This window comes from Strix aluco, chromosome 1 (assembly GCF_031877795.1).
Source record: "Strix aluco isolate bStrAlu1 chromosome 1, bStrAlu1.hap1, whole genome shotgun sequence".
Lineage (NCBI taxonomy): Eukaryota > Metazoa > Chordata > Aves > Strigiformes > Strigidae > Strix > Strix aluco.
In genome coordinates, this window is record NC_133931.1 from 3,116,118 (window position 1) to 3,133,230 (window position 17,113).

The window sequence follows — 17,113 nt, forward strand, 5'->3', positions numbered from 1 at the left end:
GCAAAAAAGCAAACGCATTGCTGAAACTGTTATTGGCTGCATCAGCCCCACACTGGATTTAGGAATATCTTACCCCTGTGTATGATTGATCCATGACAATTTTTTCGCAATTACTGAGTGCAACCTAATCAAAACAGGACTGGCCAGTTAGGCCATTCAGGGACATACCTGTCTGCCGTTGCTTTCTATGTGGGGGCATAGAAACTAAATCCCATGTGTGGAAATGACTGAAAGAAGAGTCCACCTTGTGTCACTGGGCAAATTCACAAAATAATCTCTGCCTTTATATCATTAATTATTCAGAAAATTCTGGAAGGAGTGAACAGCATTCAGTATTTCCTTTTATCTGGAGAATGCAATGATTTTTCCATCTATTAGCAAAGTCTGATGTCAGGCAAAATAATGGATCCAGGCTGAAGCGAAGGAAGGCAGAAAATAGTAGTCAGATGTGTTAATACATACCAATGCTACCCCATTCAGAAGCTAGGGTTGTAAATAAATCTGACAGAAAATCATGAATGTTTGGGAGAGAAACTCTAGATTTTCCACCAACACAAGTGAAATAAACCAAACCAAAACAAATAAACAACGTAGCTCCAGTCAAAAGTCTTCAAAGTGATAGGTGAAAGGCAATTTTAATATAAGAATTGATAATGATCTAAAGATATAATTTGATAACATGTCTAGCATGACCTCCTGGGCTCATTAAAAAACCTACAAGGTGACAACCACGAGTAGATCTGATTTTCCCACACAGGCATTCAGGTCTGACATAGATCTACAGACAGTTGGGAAATAAAACTTTAAATAAACATAAGCATCTTAATACATTTCTGTTTATTATTTCTTGGAGTTAACAGTCAGTAGAATCCAATATGAAAGTTGTGCTTTGTTGGAAACATCCAGCTTTGCCTTTGTAAAACACTGAACTATCAGAGATTCATGAATAATAATGAAACAAAACCTATACATTAATTATAATTTTCATCCTAAAGAGCTCAGATGAAGAATTAAAGTAACAAGAGAGTTTCTCAAAAAATTAATGCTCTGAGAATACATTCACAGGACATTGTTTTTTATGGTACGCAGATGGACATGAGAAGGTGGAACAAATAGTAAAAAATCACTGATTAAGTAAATATTTAATACATTTTGTGTAATCACAGTTTCTATAAAACAAGATAATACACACTGTGTTTTGCCAAGAGCCCATATAGCATATTTTGCATGTTGTGTATCCTTGCAGCAAGAATATCTGCACTGCTGTAGATATATAACCCTGGGTGATACAGTCCCAGAATCAGTACAGTAATGTTAGCAGAGCAAATTATCTAAAGTGCCACGTTGAATGATGCAGCCACACTGCTACTAATTCCAAATCTCCTCCGTTCAGTGCAAAACCCAGTGGCTCTGCATGCTGTGCTTTCCCATAGCTCTAGATCAAGGTCCCTACCAATCCCCTGAGGATAAAGTATTGCCACCAAGTTCCCACAGGACTTTTGAGACAAATTAAACTTACTCTGTGAGGTGGGAAACAAATGCATATGATGAAAGGAATGGAATTTTTGGAGGTACTGTAAGGCAAAGATAGGAAGGTGTGACAGGTATCACTTACCATTTTGGCTCAGACACCAAAGCCATGATCATCTTAAGTCCGTGACACTTGCTCCAGAAGAGGAAACAGCAGCCATCCAAACAAATTTGGAAAACATTAAACCATGTAGCAATCATAATGTAAATGGAACCATATTACTTTAGCCCTACAGTCCCTCTGGCTGTTAGTCTTAGTTTGGGAATGCAATACCTGGAATTAAAACTGCAGTCCAGATCAGGACCTATCTGAAAACTAGATATTCCAACAAATGACATATTTTCAAGTAAGTTTCTCTTTTCCGAGTCTTTACATGGAGTCTATATTTACCATGCTTGCTCTGCAGCATGCTCCAGCACTGGCTTTCTCTTCTGAAGATTTCTAGCCATTTTTTGATACAGCCCAAACTTGTTGAGATTGTAATATACACTGTGGGCATGACCTTGGAGGGTGGAAGGTACAGCAGAAGAAACACTATAAAAACTTGAATCCTACTCCTAAATTCATGTAATTATTGGTTGGGCCAGCAAACTCTGAAATCATTAGTGGCATTTCTGCTGTAAGGACAACCCTCACACAGTAACTCTGCTGTGAAAAGATTTGTGATCAGTGAGTCTGAGTCCAAGGGTTTGGAAACAACAGAAGTTCTTTCTAGGAAAGGAACAAGCTGTTTTGATCAGAAATGGAAGAGTTCAATAAAAATTCATCCTTTGAACATTTTCTTTCCTGATTCTCTTTCCTTACATTTTCTTTCATTCTTCACTCTGCTCCAACCCCAGTATCTAGCATGCACGCATCTGTTAAAATATAAAAAGGCCTCCCTTTGCTAGTATCTATTAAAGTGCCATATGGCTGAGGTATAGCCTTAGGTGGTGAGCATCACAGAGTGCATGTCTGAGTGAATAGATTTCTGCATTTGAGGTTTAATTAGGTAAGTGCTTTTTAAGTAACTTCACAGTTTCCCCTTAAATATTTGCTAATTCCTCACCAAAGAAAAAAAGAAGAAGTTGGTCTAAAATACAGCCTGACATGTACCAATGAGTGCTCCCATCCTTCTCACAATGATTCATATCTCCTTCATCCTCATTGTTGGGAATGACAGGCAAAGTGGTCTCCTGTGTGGCCATGATCCCTCCCACCCTGGTTTGCCCAGATTTCCCACTTCATTACTGCCGCTACAGATATGCCGGTACTCTGGGTTGCACAGCACCATCTGTTACAGAGGAGGGAGGAGTTGTTTATTTCAAGATGCAGTTGCGATATAGCATTATTGAGGGGGGGTAAATCTAGAGGAAGTGTGTGCTTTTAGATGTCACTTAAACTGGTGGACTGGGGTGTCCTGGTGCAGAAATCTGCCACCTCCAAACGAGTAGGAATCCACTGCAGTGAAGGCAAAAGGCCTCTAAAGAGAGACCTGTCAAAGTGTAATTTGCGATTATTCTGATCCTTCCAACTGCTGGCAACTGCAGGTCAAGATCAAAGCAGAGAAGTGACTATAACTCTTACAGATTTATTATTTCTTTGCTTGTTTGTTTGGTATTTTTTTTGTCACATCCTTGTCAAGGGTGAATTTCAGTATCTGAGGAGAGAAGATCTCCTCCTGCTTGGTGTGTGTGAGGATGTGTAAGCTTCTGTGCAGTCACACTAAATATGATGTCCAGTAACATCATTCTGAAAAAAGACAGTGATCAGTGCCAAAATTCATTGTTAATTCTTGTTGACTGGGAGATCTCGATTGTGCTGAATAGAGAAGACTGTGCAGTAACTACCACAATTAATTCTGCTTTTCAAATAACTCTAGACACATAAAGATACCTGAAAAGTCTCTTTCCGTTCCATGTATTCATAGTAATTCCCTACAGTTTACTCTCTTGTATTTTGCCTAGACTGTTTTTTTTCACTTTTATGTTAAGTGTGTCGAAGACCTCAGTCACTGTGGTATCCAAGATCTGTTAAAAATATGTTATCACTTCCAGGGCACATTTTTATGAAGACAGGCTTTTTTCCTTATATTAGTGGCTGCAACACTAATCTGTCTGGTCACTGAGGATTTGTTTATAGAGAACATATATCAGTCAAACCATTAAAACTTGTGAACAGAATAAGATAACACAAAAATATTTATTTTAGAATTAAAATATAAAACAAGCAAGGTGGGATTCATTTCACTGAAGTTCAGACAACGAAGCCTGAACTCGATACTCCCTTTCAGGCTAATGTATAGATACAGACATGGTAAATGGCAACTTTTCTGAGCTGTTGAATAGATTATTTAAAGGTGAGATGGACTGTCCTCTGGATGTGCTTGTATCGCTCTACTCTCTCAAAGGAAATGAGAGTGACTTGTGTTGATCTGGAGCATTTGCATTTGGATGAAAAGAATCCCACCTGTAATACTCCATATTTACTTGTCTGGGGCAGTAGAAAAAGGAACAAACCTGCAATAGACAGAATATTTTACCCACCTACACTAGAAGGATGGTGAGAGAGATCATCGGGAAAGTCAACTCAGTTATTCTTACCCTTATTTATGAACAGCCAAGGACCAAATGAGGAAGTATCTAAAAGACGTATTAAGTTTATCTACAAATATTCGAGTGCATTTCCTGACATGCCTGCATTTTCCTGCCACAAGCCTTTTCTTCTGATGCAGGGACCAAGTGCTTTAGTCTCCCTTGGGTCTACTAAAATATCTTCTTTCTGATGGGATTAGTTTTTGCATTAAGCTAGCGTTTATTGCTAGAGTGTAAGTGAAGCAACCATGTTAAGCACACTTCCATTCAGTGCTTCAGCCCTGGCACCATCTGTATGAATATCACCAACTTATGTATGTAAAAACATCATCACCCAGAGTTAATAAAAGCTAGTGTTCAGATGGATGCAAAAAATGTATTATATTTACATCTGTGGAATTTATTCGTCCTTTTTTAATTAGTTCTCTGTGCAGCAATTTATTTCCAGTGCTGTTCTTAATGAAAACATTAGAAGTTGCAGTTCTAATTCTAGTACTAGGAGTTTTATCCATTCCATCTCTGTCCTCATTGACTAAAATCAGTTCTGTTCCCTTCAGAGTTAAATAGTCTTTTTAAAAGAAAAAAATGAAAAAAAAAAAAAATCTGAGGTAGGTACTTACTGCATTTAAATATGCAGGTCTGCTGCACTGAAATATCCATCAGTGTATAAAACAACACCACTGCTATGTAATGTGCACAGTCTCCCATTGTGTTTTTCTTTCCTGACAGGTAAGCTTTTCAACTCTCATTTCCTCTAGCTCTGCACAAACCATGTTATTCTTCCACCATTTACCTTTAAGCAAAACATGGAGCATACAGTTCCTGCTCCCTTAGCTGAAATAGTGGGAGTTTAATGCTAACCATGTCGTGTGTCTTCTGTGGGCTTTTTTAGGGTTTATCAGCTCTATTTCCAATAACACACGAATGAGAATTTAAGGGTTTCTGTCACCTTTTACAGCTCTGATTTGCTTGCTCTGTACTTAAATGCTGCTGCAAGGTGAAAGTCTGGTATTTCCCCATGACTCTTGGCAGATTCTCAGGGATGGTGAAATAGTAATGATGTGCTGAATGGGTACTGAGTGATTTGCACGCTAGGCAGCCTTGGCTACATACTCCAGTGTTTAAGCATCCATCTCCTTGAAATTGTCTTTTCCTGCAACCAGACATATTTTAATCTGAGTCAGCATTTTTCTTCTTGATAGTTAATCTCAGCTGAAAGTCAAATGCCAGTAATTCTGCATGTTCCCAAAGGAACACCAGGTTTGCCACGTCGCTGCAAACTGATGACTCGTCAGGTTTGCTATCTAATCTCTATTAGTCTTCAGCACATGATGTCTTATCTGGCCAGTGTTTTATGTCTGTCATTTCAGTGTTATCCTGAGTGCTTCCCAGAATAAATCAGCATATTCATAAAGCTGATTTTTTCTCTCCTTCCTCCCTCCACACAACAGGAATTGCCAAATGTGAGTCTGGGAGCCCTGTCTTTCTAGGGAAGATAGGCAGTGACTGCACAGACCAAAAGAGATGTGGCCTGTGTCAAGGCAAGTGAGACTTTACTCATTTGTCCATGAAGTTTGGGGAATGGAGATGTGTACTGTCTGGCTCACGTGTTAACTTGCACCTGAGGACACAGGGGTTAAAGCATATTAAAAAAAAAAAAAAAAAAAAAGTTGAATGTTCAGATTGCCTTGGAGCACTCTGAAAGTAAGAGGAAGAAAAATAGGCTGTGTAAGTGGTGGTGCCTCTATCTTTTAAGATAACATGTTCAAATTGCCTCCATCACTGTAGAAGTCTGATTAAAGAGGTGCGGTGGGAGCACTATCCCCGCTGTTCTCTGCTAGCAGCTTTTACCTCACAACCATCCCACTTGCAAAAAGATGAACAAATCATTCACCTTTTTGTTCCAAGTGGCAACAGGAAGAAACATCCTGTCCTGAAAAGCTGGCAAATCTAGCATCTCTGTGCTGTGTTCTCCTTTTCATCCTCCTCATGAGAAACAGGATTTCTCACTATTAACCTAACAATGCCTCCACTCCCAAAGCTCTCCAAATTGCTTTTTAAAAACAGAGAGATGCACGAAAAAGGCTGCATCTTGTAGCTGAGCAAATTTAATGCATCTTAAAGTGCAAAGTGAGGTCATGGATGGAGAAAGACCAGTGCTATCTTCTTGGCCGTTCGGTGCCATCTGTTTAATGACAGATTTAGATCATGCACTGATGGCAATTTTAATCTTATTTTCAAGGCAACAAACTGGAGTCATAACCCTTCTGCACCTTGAGCCTCACTCTTCTGCCTTTCATTCTTCTGAAGGAGGTTGTTCCAGATAACTTTCTTTAGTTTGTTATTGGAATTTTATGAAGGAAATCCCAAATGACAGGGATGGTTTTTTGAGGAGTAGGGTGGCAATGCTTCTACAAGAAAGATAATATGAAGAGCAAACGAGTACACATTTTTTAGAGGAAGCATCTTCTGTGAGGTGTGACCTTGAGAAGAAAGTTATTTTTCAAGTGGTTTGGGTTCCTTCTTTCTCCTGACTTGCTTTAGTATAGGCATGAAGTTTTTCCTTTAAGCTCACCTTGTTCAGAGAATGGAATTGCTTGTTTACTTATTTCCATATGTCAGTTTTGAACACATCTTCACTTTTCCTACCTTTTCACCATTTTCACCTTTTCACTGGTGCATTGCTGTAGCACTCTGTGGGTGTCTTAGTGGACCCTGGGCTGGAGCAACACAGGGACAACCCATTTATAAGATGGTAAAGCATCTGCAGTGAGGTCAGTGTTAATGGTCAAAAGCAGGAGGTATAGAAAAATGGTTGGAGGCACTGAAGCTCTGTTGACCAAAACAACTGGCCAGAGAGAAAGCTAGCAAAATGTCATTGAGTCTTTGGCGAATTACATTAGCTTGTAAGTTTGGGCTTCAGGTAGCTCCTGGGGATTCCTGAGAGAATTTCCTGGAAGAACTTGTCAGAACCCAAGTTTTATGCCTCACACAACCTCAAAAAAAAAAAAAAATGCATGCAGGGCTTCTGTCAACTGTATGGCTCAAATAATAAGTTATTGGAGGTTGAAAAGGAACTGTGTGTTGGATTAAGCATTCTCATGTTAAAGAACTATGTAACGACCTTTCAATCATACACAACTCTGCCATGCACAGTGTGCCATGAGGGAAAAATGAGGTCAGTTCATACGTAAATAGGAGATTTTCCCCTTGTTTTAATGTGCTAAAACAATGCTGCTGAGATTTGCTATTCACTTGCCATTTAATCAGAGTTATTACTGATTTCCCTTCCCCTCTTCTCACCTCATTCATTTTGTGTCGTCTTCCAGGCCCTGGACATTCCACCTTTGTGAAATGGATTTTCTCATGATCCCCAAATTTCAGCTAGCAATATTTGGTTCCAAAACGTGATAGCACCTGTTATATTTCTTGCCATACTTATGTCATAGTCTGCAGTTCTGGCGCCTACATGCAGATTCTGACACTGCTACAAACCTTTATTTATAGGTCTACATGACCTTATCAGTTGCATGTTTCTTAAAATCTTTCCCATGTACTGCAACACTGGTAGGGAATGCATTGCTAAGACAAATCTTTACAGCTTAAACATAGAAATGCACAGGGGTGAATTCCTACTGCGCACATGCCAGTGCCTGTAGTATGGGATTTGTTGTTGTTGGGGTTTTGTGGGTTTTTGGTTTGGGTTTTTTTTTTTTTTTTTTTTTTTTGGTTTGGTTTGGTTTTGTTTGTTTTGTTGGTTGGTTTTGGTTTTGGTTTGGTTTTGTTCCAAGTATCACCTCATGTATTGATATAGTTTTGCTTTAGGAGCAACCCGTACTATCCATAAGATACACCTATGTACTTCTGGTCCATGAAAGATGCTCATGTCCTTGCATTAACATTTGCCTCTAAAACTCCTATATTACCAATGATCTGCAGCTGCCAAATTAGAAGCCATTGATGTCAGGGCCAGAAGTCCTCTAAAATTCCAAAGGATCAGGATTTCTACTGGGGCATATTTCTAAACTGAAAAAGAAATTATTTCAGTGAGGTTGAATCAAAGGTGGTTTCTGGTGGGCCCCATTGATGCAGTTAAGAGAATGCACAGGAGAAACAAATGACCAGGTGAATATGAAGCAATATTGTATGGGGTATATCATCACCCTGGTATCTCATTTTTTCTGATGGAAGACTCTTGGGTTATTAGGTCTGTCCTATTTTAAGAAGCTGTTGTTAAAATTCCAGTATAAGCAGAAACGGTCGGTGTGACTGAATAAGAACAGCAGCTTTTCTACTGTGAGCAGTTGTGCACTAGAGCAATCATGAAAAGTAGGCATCATTTACTTCCCTGGAAAATTAGTGGGAAGGACTATTTAAAAAGGAATATAACTTTGATGAAAAAACAGGCTTTACTGAAGGCAAAATCTCATCATATAGTACCTTTGAACAAAGGCCCAGATAAAAACGTAGGTAAGGAAGGTTCAGAATGTCAGTAATGCAATTCTCAGACTAATCTGGTATCTGATTAACTGCAGCTTCAGAGAGGCAGGAAACATCACAGATTTTCTTGGTATTGTGATTTTTGTCTTCTTTTCCTTGTCTTTTTTTTTTTTTTTTTCCTATCCTGAAAATGCATCATTAAGAATTTATGTATATAATAAAATAATTATATCAGGCCCAGGTTGAAACCATCATCAAGGTAATCAGAAAGGGAAAACAGGGGCCCTCAGAGACCACTCCCCACCACCACAGGTGGAAGAGATTCAGTTCAAATGAGTTAAGTCATGAATTGCACCCCAGCTACAGGGCAAGGTTATCTGATGTAGGGGTAAATTTGATGTTGATGCTCAAAGTTGGTGATCTGTTGAATCCTGAACACATAAGAAAAGTATATCTGCCACATTGTATTGGGTTTGCATAGCAAGGTTTTGGTAGTGGGGTCTACAGGGTGCCTTCTGTGAGAAGCTGCTAGAAGCTTCCCCCATGTCCGACAGAGCCAATGCCAGCTGGCTCCAAGATGGACCCACTGCTGGCCAAGGCCAAGCCTATCAGCTACGGTGGTAGCGTCTCTGCGATAACAGATTTAAGAAGGAGAAAAAACTGCTGCACAACAGCAGCCAGAGAGAGGAATGAGAATATGTGAAACAACTCTGCAGACACTAAGGTCAGTGAGGAAGGAGGGACAGGAGGTGCTCCAGGCACCAGAGCAGAGATTCCCCTGCAGCCCGTGGTGCAGCCCATGGTGAGGCAGGCTGTGCTCTGCAGCCTGGGGAGGTCCATGGTGGAGCAGATCTCCACCTGCAGCTCATGGAGGACCCCATGCTGGAGCAGGTGGATGTGCCTGAAGGAGTCTGTGACCCTGTGGGAACCCTGGGAGGCTCCTGGCAGGACCTATGGCCCCATGGAGAGAGGAGCCCATGCTGGAGCCGGTTTGCTGGCAGGACTTGTGACCCCGTGGGGGACGCACGCTGGAGCAGTTTATGAAGAACTGCAGCCCATGGGGAGGACCCATGCTGGAGAATTTCATGGAGGACGGTCTCCTGTGGGAGGCATCCCACACTGGAGCAGTGAAAGAACGTGAGGAGGAAGGAGCAGCAGAGATGTGTGACAAACTGACCACGACCCCCATTCCCCTCCCCCTGTGCCCCTGGCAGGGAGGAGATAGAGAAACTGGGAGTGAAGTTGAGCCCAGGAAAAATAGAGGGGTGAGGGCAGGTGTTTTAAGATTTGGTTTTATTTCTCATATCCTGCTCTGATTTGATGGCAATAAATGACATTAATTTCCCCGGGCCAAGTCTGTTTTTTGCTTATGACAGTAACTGATGAATGATCTCCCTGTCCTTATCTCAACCCATGAGCCTCTCATTATATTTTCTCTCCCCTGTCCAGTTGAGGAGGGGAGTGATAGAGCAGCTTTGGTGAGCACCTGACATCCAGCCAAGGTTAACCCACCACACGTGTCTGGAAAATCTGAGAGATTTCTGTACCTCTCAGAAGTACTGTGCTCTACACACTGATCTCAGTTCTCTGGTATATCAAGAAAAAAAGAATGTTAGCAACTACAAGTGACTAGAGGCAGAAAAATGTAAACAACCAGAGGTTTCCTGCTTTCCCTTCAACATCCTCTTGAGGGTTTTCAGGAAGAAAAAACTTAGATCCTCATGTTACAAGATGCTATCTCCACTATCCACCTTGTGGGTGAGTTACATTCTCTATCATGAATGATTGGTGTTGCAGGATTTCAGCTCTGTCATATTTAGAAACTACTTTCCAATTCACATCTGAAACTGGTATAGAGTATACAACAGTTTCAGAGGAAAGCAGATAAATACAATATATTGTGACAGGACATGGGCTTAATCAGTGTAGATTTGCATATGTGAACATCAAAAGACATCTGTGCCTTGAAAACAGGTTCATTAGAACATGAACTGGAACAATTATTGAAAAATACCAAAACAAAACAAACAAAAAACCAAAATTAAAATACCCTGAATTGAGCAAAAATGGCAAAATTCAGATGAAGACCTAACATTTCTTTTCTGTGGGTTGCAGCTCAGGATACCTGCAGTGAGGGTCCGGCTCTGGCACGTGCTCACTCCCCGCCTGAGTTTGACATGTTGAGAAGGTGGCTATGAATAGTTCTGAAGAGCTGTTTCCATGTCCATGTTTTCAGTACTCTGTGCCAAAATCCATCTGTTCCTTCTGTCCTATATTCTCCATCTTTTGGACAATCCATCAGACTTACTTTAACAGTGTGGGTTTACAGAATACGACTTTGCAGAGCAACTGTCAGAACTTTCGTATGGGCCTGATGGAGAGCTTCAGTGAGAGTGTTTGTGCTGACTTTAGTGAGCTTTGGATCACCTCTCCTCTTTCAGTGATTCAGACTTCCACTTGATAATTTCCTAGGCCTTCTTTGGTCATCTCAGTCAGCTTGTAATGAATGTCATTTCACACTTTCAAGGAATCATCCAACTGGCCAAAAATCTCTGCAGATATAACAGTCAACTACTATTAATAATGGACTACAATTTATCTAGATAAACCTTCTCCAGCTGAGAAGTTCACTGAGGTTAATGTCTATGAAAAAGCCTTAACTCTGTATAAATTTGCAAAAGTCAGAAGTTGTATCATCAGGATTTACTTACACAGTGTGATGTGTGTCATCACATTTACTTAGAAGAAAGACAGAGATCTCACTGCATTCAAAACAACAGCAGGTAGGATCAAATTGGTTTATTGTTCTGGAGAATTTATCTTCCCATGAGACTAGCTCTTTAATTCACAGGCAGAACAGCCTAGACTAAATAAATGAGCAGAGTCTACACTGTAAACTACAAAGGTGTGAAAGATGCTTCTCTGAAGCCTAGGAGGGCTGTAGGAGGGATCCACCACTCAGGTTCCTAATTGCAACTTGGAGCTACCACGCGACTGGAGCAGCTCTTTACAGTCTATTTTTGCAGTTCACAGTAAAGAGGTCTGTTAGCCTGCACAGGAGAGTAATTTTAGCAGCTGGTAGCAGCAGGGTCTTTTTTTCATTTGCCTTTTCCTTTCTTGTCCTCTCTCTTTATGCATGGGGGGAAAAAAAAAAAAAAAAAAAAAAAAAAGAGATAAATATGCCTGTTTCCTTTCGGTGACTATAAAGGTAATAGAAATGACTTACTGAAATATGGATGGACAAAGCCTCAAGTCACTCAGGTTCCCCAGATATAAAAAAAGATCTATCCCAACATAATTTATATTTTTTTTTCCTAGGGATTGTAATTTAGTTCTCTATTTGTATAATAGCTAACACAAAACTGTATAGTCCATGGCTAGAACTGCTAAACTCAGCATAACTATTACTACAGCAAATAGAAAAAACTCTTTAATCAAAACCTAAGACTATGACTGAATTCTTTTTCGGTAACACAAAATAACTCATTTTTATCCTCAACTAAACCAGAAACGTATATTAAGTCTGTTGTTCTTTTGGCCCAATATATCTTTTAGTTAGATTGTGTGTGGAGAATCTCTCTTGTTACACTCAAGAGACAAGTCTGTAGATTATCTATTTCTAATTTAAATGGCTTTTGCAACGTTGAATATTTTCCCTGCCTGCAAATCAAGATTCATAATCCCCAGTAGCTGCAGAGCCTGCCAAGAGTAATGGCCTGTGCTGGTAGTGGGGTTTGCTTTCATGTCAAACATATGGTGCCCTTCATCCCAGTCCTTGGAGAAAAAGCCTGTCCAAGGTCCACAGGATCTGATTAGACTGCGTTCTTTCTCTCCTGTACACAGGCATGTGTGTGCCTACACATAGACTCTCTCACTCACTTGCACACAGACACATATATATATGTGCACACACATGAATACATCCACACACTAATCATAAAGGAGCATGACCAGCTTATTTAAGGCAGTCATGTGTTAGTGATTGACTTGAATTTGTCATTTACTGATTGATTGCATTTGCGTCATGCAGTCGTGGCTTGCTTGGCATGAAGGAGACTGCGCTGAGGACAGCGCTAAGAAATCCAGACAACCAGTTGGCAGTTCTGTGACGCTAACACACACAGCTTAGGCAAAGCGTTGCAAGCAGCTTGAGGGAGGTGATCATTCCCCTCTACTCAGCACTGGTGGGAAATGTCTGAAGTCCCGTGTGCAGTGCTGGGCTCCCCAGGACAAAAGACAGATATGGACATACTGGAGTGAATCCAGCAAAGGACCATGAAGATGGTTAAGGGATGGGAGCATCTGACATGAGGAGAGGCTGAGAGAGCTGGGACTGCAGCCTGGGGAAGGGAAGGCTCGGGAGGACCTTATCCATCTGTACAAATACCTATGGGGGGTATAAAGAAGATGGAACCAGGCTCTTCTTGATGGTTTCCACTGACAGGACAAGAGGCAATGGGCACAACCTGAAATTTGTTAAACATAAGAAAATGGGGTTTTTTTGCTTTAAGAGTGGTCAAACAGAGAAACAGGTTGCTCAGAGAATCTGTGGAGTCTTCAGCTTTGGAGCTATTCAAAATCCAACTGGACACAGCCCTAATCACCCTGCTTCAGCTGACCCTGATCTGAGCTAGTAGTTGGACTAGATGATCTCCAGAGGTCTTTTCCCACCTCATCGATTCTGTGATTTTGTGACTTGCACAGACAGTGAGCATATTGTTGATTGGCATCTATAGAAATGTTCCTTTCTTTTCAGGTAGTTTTCTTTTCACTCCACTTACAGCCTTTCCTCTTTGAAAAAAAGATCATGAAATATGAAGTGAACAGGAAAGTTAGAATTGTTCCAAGGCTGGAGCGATGGGCTAAGGCCAACTGTACAGGCTGGAGCGATGGGCTAAGGCCAACTGTATGAGGTTCAATAAGGCCAAATGCCGGGTGCTGCACTTGGGCCACAACAACCCCCAGCAGCGCTACAGGCTTGGGGAGGAGTGGCTGGAGAGCTGCCAGTCAGAGAGGGACCTGGGGGGAATTGATAATGAGACAGCAGTGTGCCCAGGTGGCCAAAGAGGCCAATGGCATCCTGGCTTGTATCAGCACTAGCGTGGCCAGCAGGGACAGGGAAGGGATCTGACCCCTGTACTCGGCACTGGTGAGGCCACACCTTGATTCCTGTGTTCAGTTTTGGGCCCCTCACTACAAAAAGGACATTGAATTACTCGAGCGTGTCCAGAGAAGGGCAACGAAGCTGGTGAAGGGTCTGGAGCACATGTTGTATGAGGAGCGGCTGAGGGAACTGGGGTTGTTTAGTCTGGAGAAGAGGAGGCTGAGGGGAGACCTCATCGCCCTCTACAACTACCTGAAAGGAGGTTGCAGAGAGCTGGGGATGAGTCTCTTTAACCAAGTAACAAGCGATAGGACAAGAGGGAATGTCCTTAAGTTGCGCCAGGGAAGGTTTAGACTAGATGTCAGGAAGTATTTCTTTACAGAACGGGTTATTAGGCACTGGAATGGATTGCCCAGGGAGGTGGTAGAGTCCCCATCCCTGCAGGTGTTTAAGCGTAGGGTCGACATAGCGCTGAGAGATATGGTGTAGATGGGAACTGTCAGTGTTAGGTTAATGGTTGGGCTAGATGATCTTCAAGGTCCTTTCCAACCTAAATGATTCTGTGATTCTGTGATTCTGTGAAAGGTTATATGATTAGTGATGTTCACCTCCTTTCCAGAGCCTTTCCACTTGTTTGATTAACTCTAGCAAATCCTTTTGTCATATTAGAAGGACTTCTACTACTGAATTTGTGCAGATAAATTTAGGTGTCCACAGTGTACATTTCTGCATCTGAGACAGTCATCTAGAAGATCCCTTTGTAATTAATGCTAGTCAATAATAGTCAGTGAAATTTAGCTCATTCTGAAGTTGACAACTTTATTCAAATAACCCCCACCCTAAAAGTCCGTTTGCTGTATTGATTAGATCTGTAATTACTATAATAGGAGCCTGGAGCCTGGGAGCCATCACACTCAGATGGACATACTTACACCTTAAATTAGCTGAGATGAATGCCATCTTCTGAAAGATACGCTTTCTCATTAGAGTGTTTCTATTAGTTCTTTGTGGTGTTTATGTGAATGCAAGGCAGAAACTGTCTTCCACGCTTTGTATGTGCAGCACAGCACACAATGAACATCTGATGCCAAAAGATTATCTAAATAATATCTTATTATGAACAATTTTAATGATTAACATAAATAACAATATGTGCGTGATTTTGTATTTTGTTGCTTTTGGGGAGGGGAGTGTCTGATCTCTGCTCAGTTTTGACACCTCGTTGGATTACAGTAAAGCATAATTAAAACAGAGTGTTTCTAAGGCTTTCATCTGTAGTAAAAAAAAAATACGAAGAAAGTTGTTCTCAGTTATGGGTTCAATAATAACAGGCTATTTTTCCATTCCTTTCCTTTCCCCTGGTAGCAAATTTAACCAGATTATTTTACATAGCATATATACAAACAGTATCCACTAGGGAAGCAGAGGTAGAATAAACACGAAAACTACAAAAGCCTGCTTATATTTTTCATGGTGAATTTTGCTACAAACGCACAGGCCTGCTTCATGGGGTGGTGAGTGCAAAAATACAATTTGTCTAACCTCAGAAGTGTATAGGGCTGATGTCTATCTTGGAGGTGCTATCTTGGTGCTGATGTCTGTCCTAAGAGGCTTCTCTTATAGTAATTGGAGAGAAACATGCACTTTCATCAAAAAATTGCCTCTTTATTTCCATTACCGTTAAGTAGTGTAAACATTCTATGTTGTAGAGGTGTATACGTGGTATAGTGAGTCCTTCCTATCAAGAGAAAGTGTCTACTGGCTTCATTGTATAGAAGAATAGGAAACAGATCAATATTTCTTAGATATATTGTCTCCTGCAAAGTGCATCAGTGTCACATTCTGGCTTCTACATCGAGTCCACTTTTAAGGAAAATGTATTTTTAAAACTAGGTGCGCCATCCTCCAGGTATGGGACCTGCTGGCATTGAAGAGAACACAAAATCTACCGTTTTCCTTGCTACAGTAGGCTATATGTCATATTTCCTTTATAAATTTGTTTTGTCTATACTCTCAGCCTCCCCAGTATTTCCACTTCCACAGTTACTTTAGACTGGAATAAGTAAAAATACACTTTTCTGAGATGATGTCTACTTCATTCATGAATATGCATTTTGGGACCACCTTGAGTAGCCACACTTCCATCAGTAACAACTTTACATCAGCAAGTCTCTGGGAACCTTGTGAATACTTATCAGTTCTTCTTCCTTTTGCAGACCCTGTGCACCCTGTGAAGTGGAATGGATTCTCAAGGCTTTTCACATTCAGGCCCTACGTCAATATCTGCTTTACTGATCACGTTCTATTAAAACTGCTATACTCAACAAACAGTAATTGTATGAAAGAAAAGCTAAGTTTTATACTGTGTGTTAGTATAATTATGAATAATTTTTCCTTTTTTTTTTTTTTTCACCTTCATTGAAGACAGGTTTTACCTTATGTTACAGATTTTAATTTCGTCCCCTGTGTATCTTGGGAATGCTATTTCTTTGCCTCCAGATTTGGTATACAGTGTGCTGTAAGATATGTAGCTGTTAATTCATCTTTATTATTTGTGTTTTAACATGCTCCTGATCTCCGGTTCTGCTCATTTAAAATCATGAAAGTCAACATGTTTTGTTTCGTTTTTATTGTTGTTTTTGTACATTTTAAAAATAATCTAGCTCAGATTCTCATCCTGTGCACTGCTACTTTAGAATTTGCTTTGCCAGATCTGAGCTAAGCAATTTCACAATTATATGTGCCATTTAGAAGCACATCAATTAGATGCCTATTTGATGCCACCGTATGCATAGAACACCACATTTATTTATGAGAAAGACTAGTGAAAGAACAGGACAAATAAACATTAAGACATATTGTTACCATTTTTTTAAAAGGAAAAGACTTTTAATCCGTTAAAAAAATCAAGCCAGACATCTCATGAAAAATGACAAATTTTGCATTATATTTCATTTCATAGGTTTCAATGCAACCAGCATTTGGGTTTTTGTTCCATTGTCACCAACAATATTTTCTGCTAAAAACATGATTGAAAATGCCATTTAAATTCTTGTTTAAATGTGTCATGTACTATAAATGCAGTTTTCCTTCAGTAAATAAAGCATTTCAAAAATGGTTTTAATTAAAATGTCATAGGAATTATTGAAGAGAATTTCACAATATGATATGTTTTTTATTCTTCATGAAAAGTTACATCTTTTGACAAAAATGTTTCTTGCCAGAAAAAAAAAAAAAATAGCTACCTCTATATGTTATGGATTTCTGGTTATTGTGAAGGTTTGGAAAAGAATAACAAATATTAAACTAGATTCACACCTGCACTGATTTCAATTACATGCTTCCTTTCCAAAAAGCTGACACAGTCTTTCGTCAGTAAAGGTTGAGCACAGGAAATGCTCAGAGAAACCTTGCAGGTGCTTAAGCTCATTCAGGGTCAAAACTGCAAAATTTCTTAAATCAATC

At 40.2% G+C, this 17,113-nt stretch overlaps 1 protein-coding gene across 9 annotated transcripts in view; it reads left to right on the forward strand.

The window, feature by feature from the left end:
* TSNARE1 (t-SNARE domain containing 1) overlaps positions 1-16,778 on the forward strand; it is a 508,113-nt gene extending 491,335 nt beyond the window's left edge. For all 9 annotated transcript variants that reach the window (XM_074846421.1, XM_074846412.1, XM_074846395.1 and 6 more), the window contains one exon: positions 15,865-16,778. The gene's annotated coding sequence lies outside the window, so the exon portion shown is untranslated. The remainder of the gene's footprint in view (positions 1-15,864) is intronic.
* Positions 16,779-17,113: the final 335 nt, after the last annotated feature.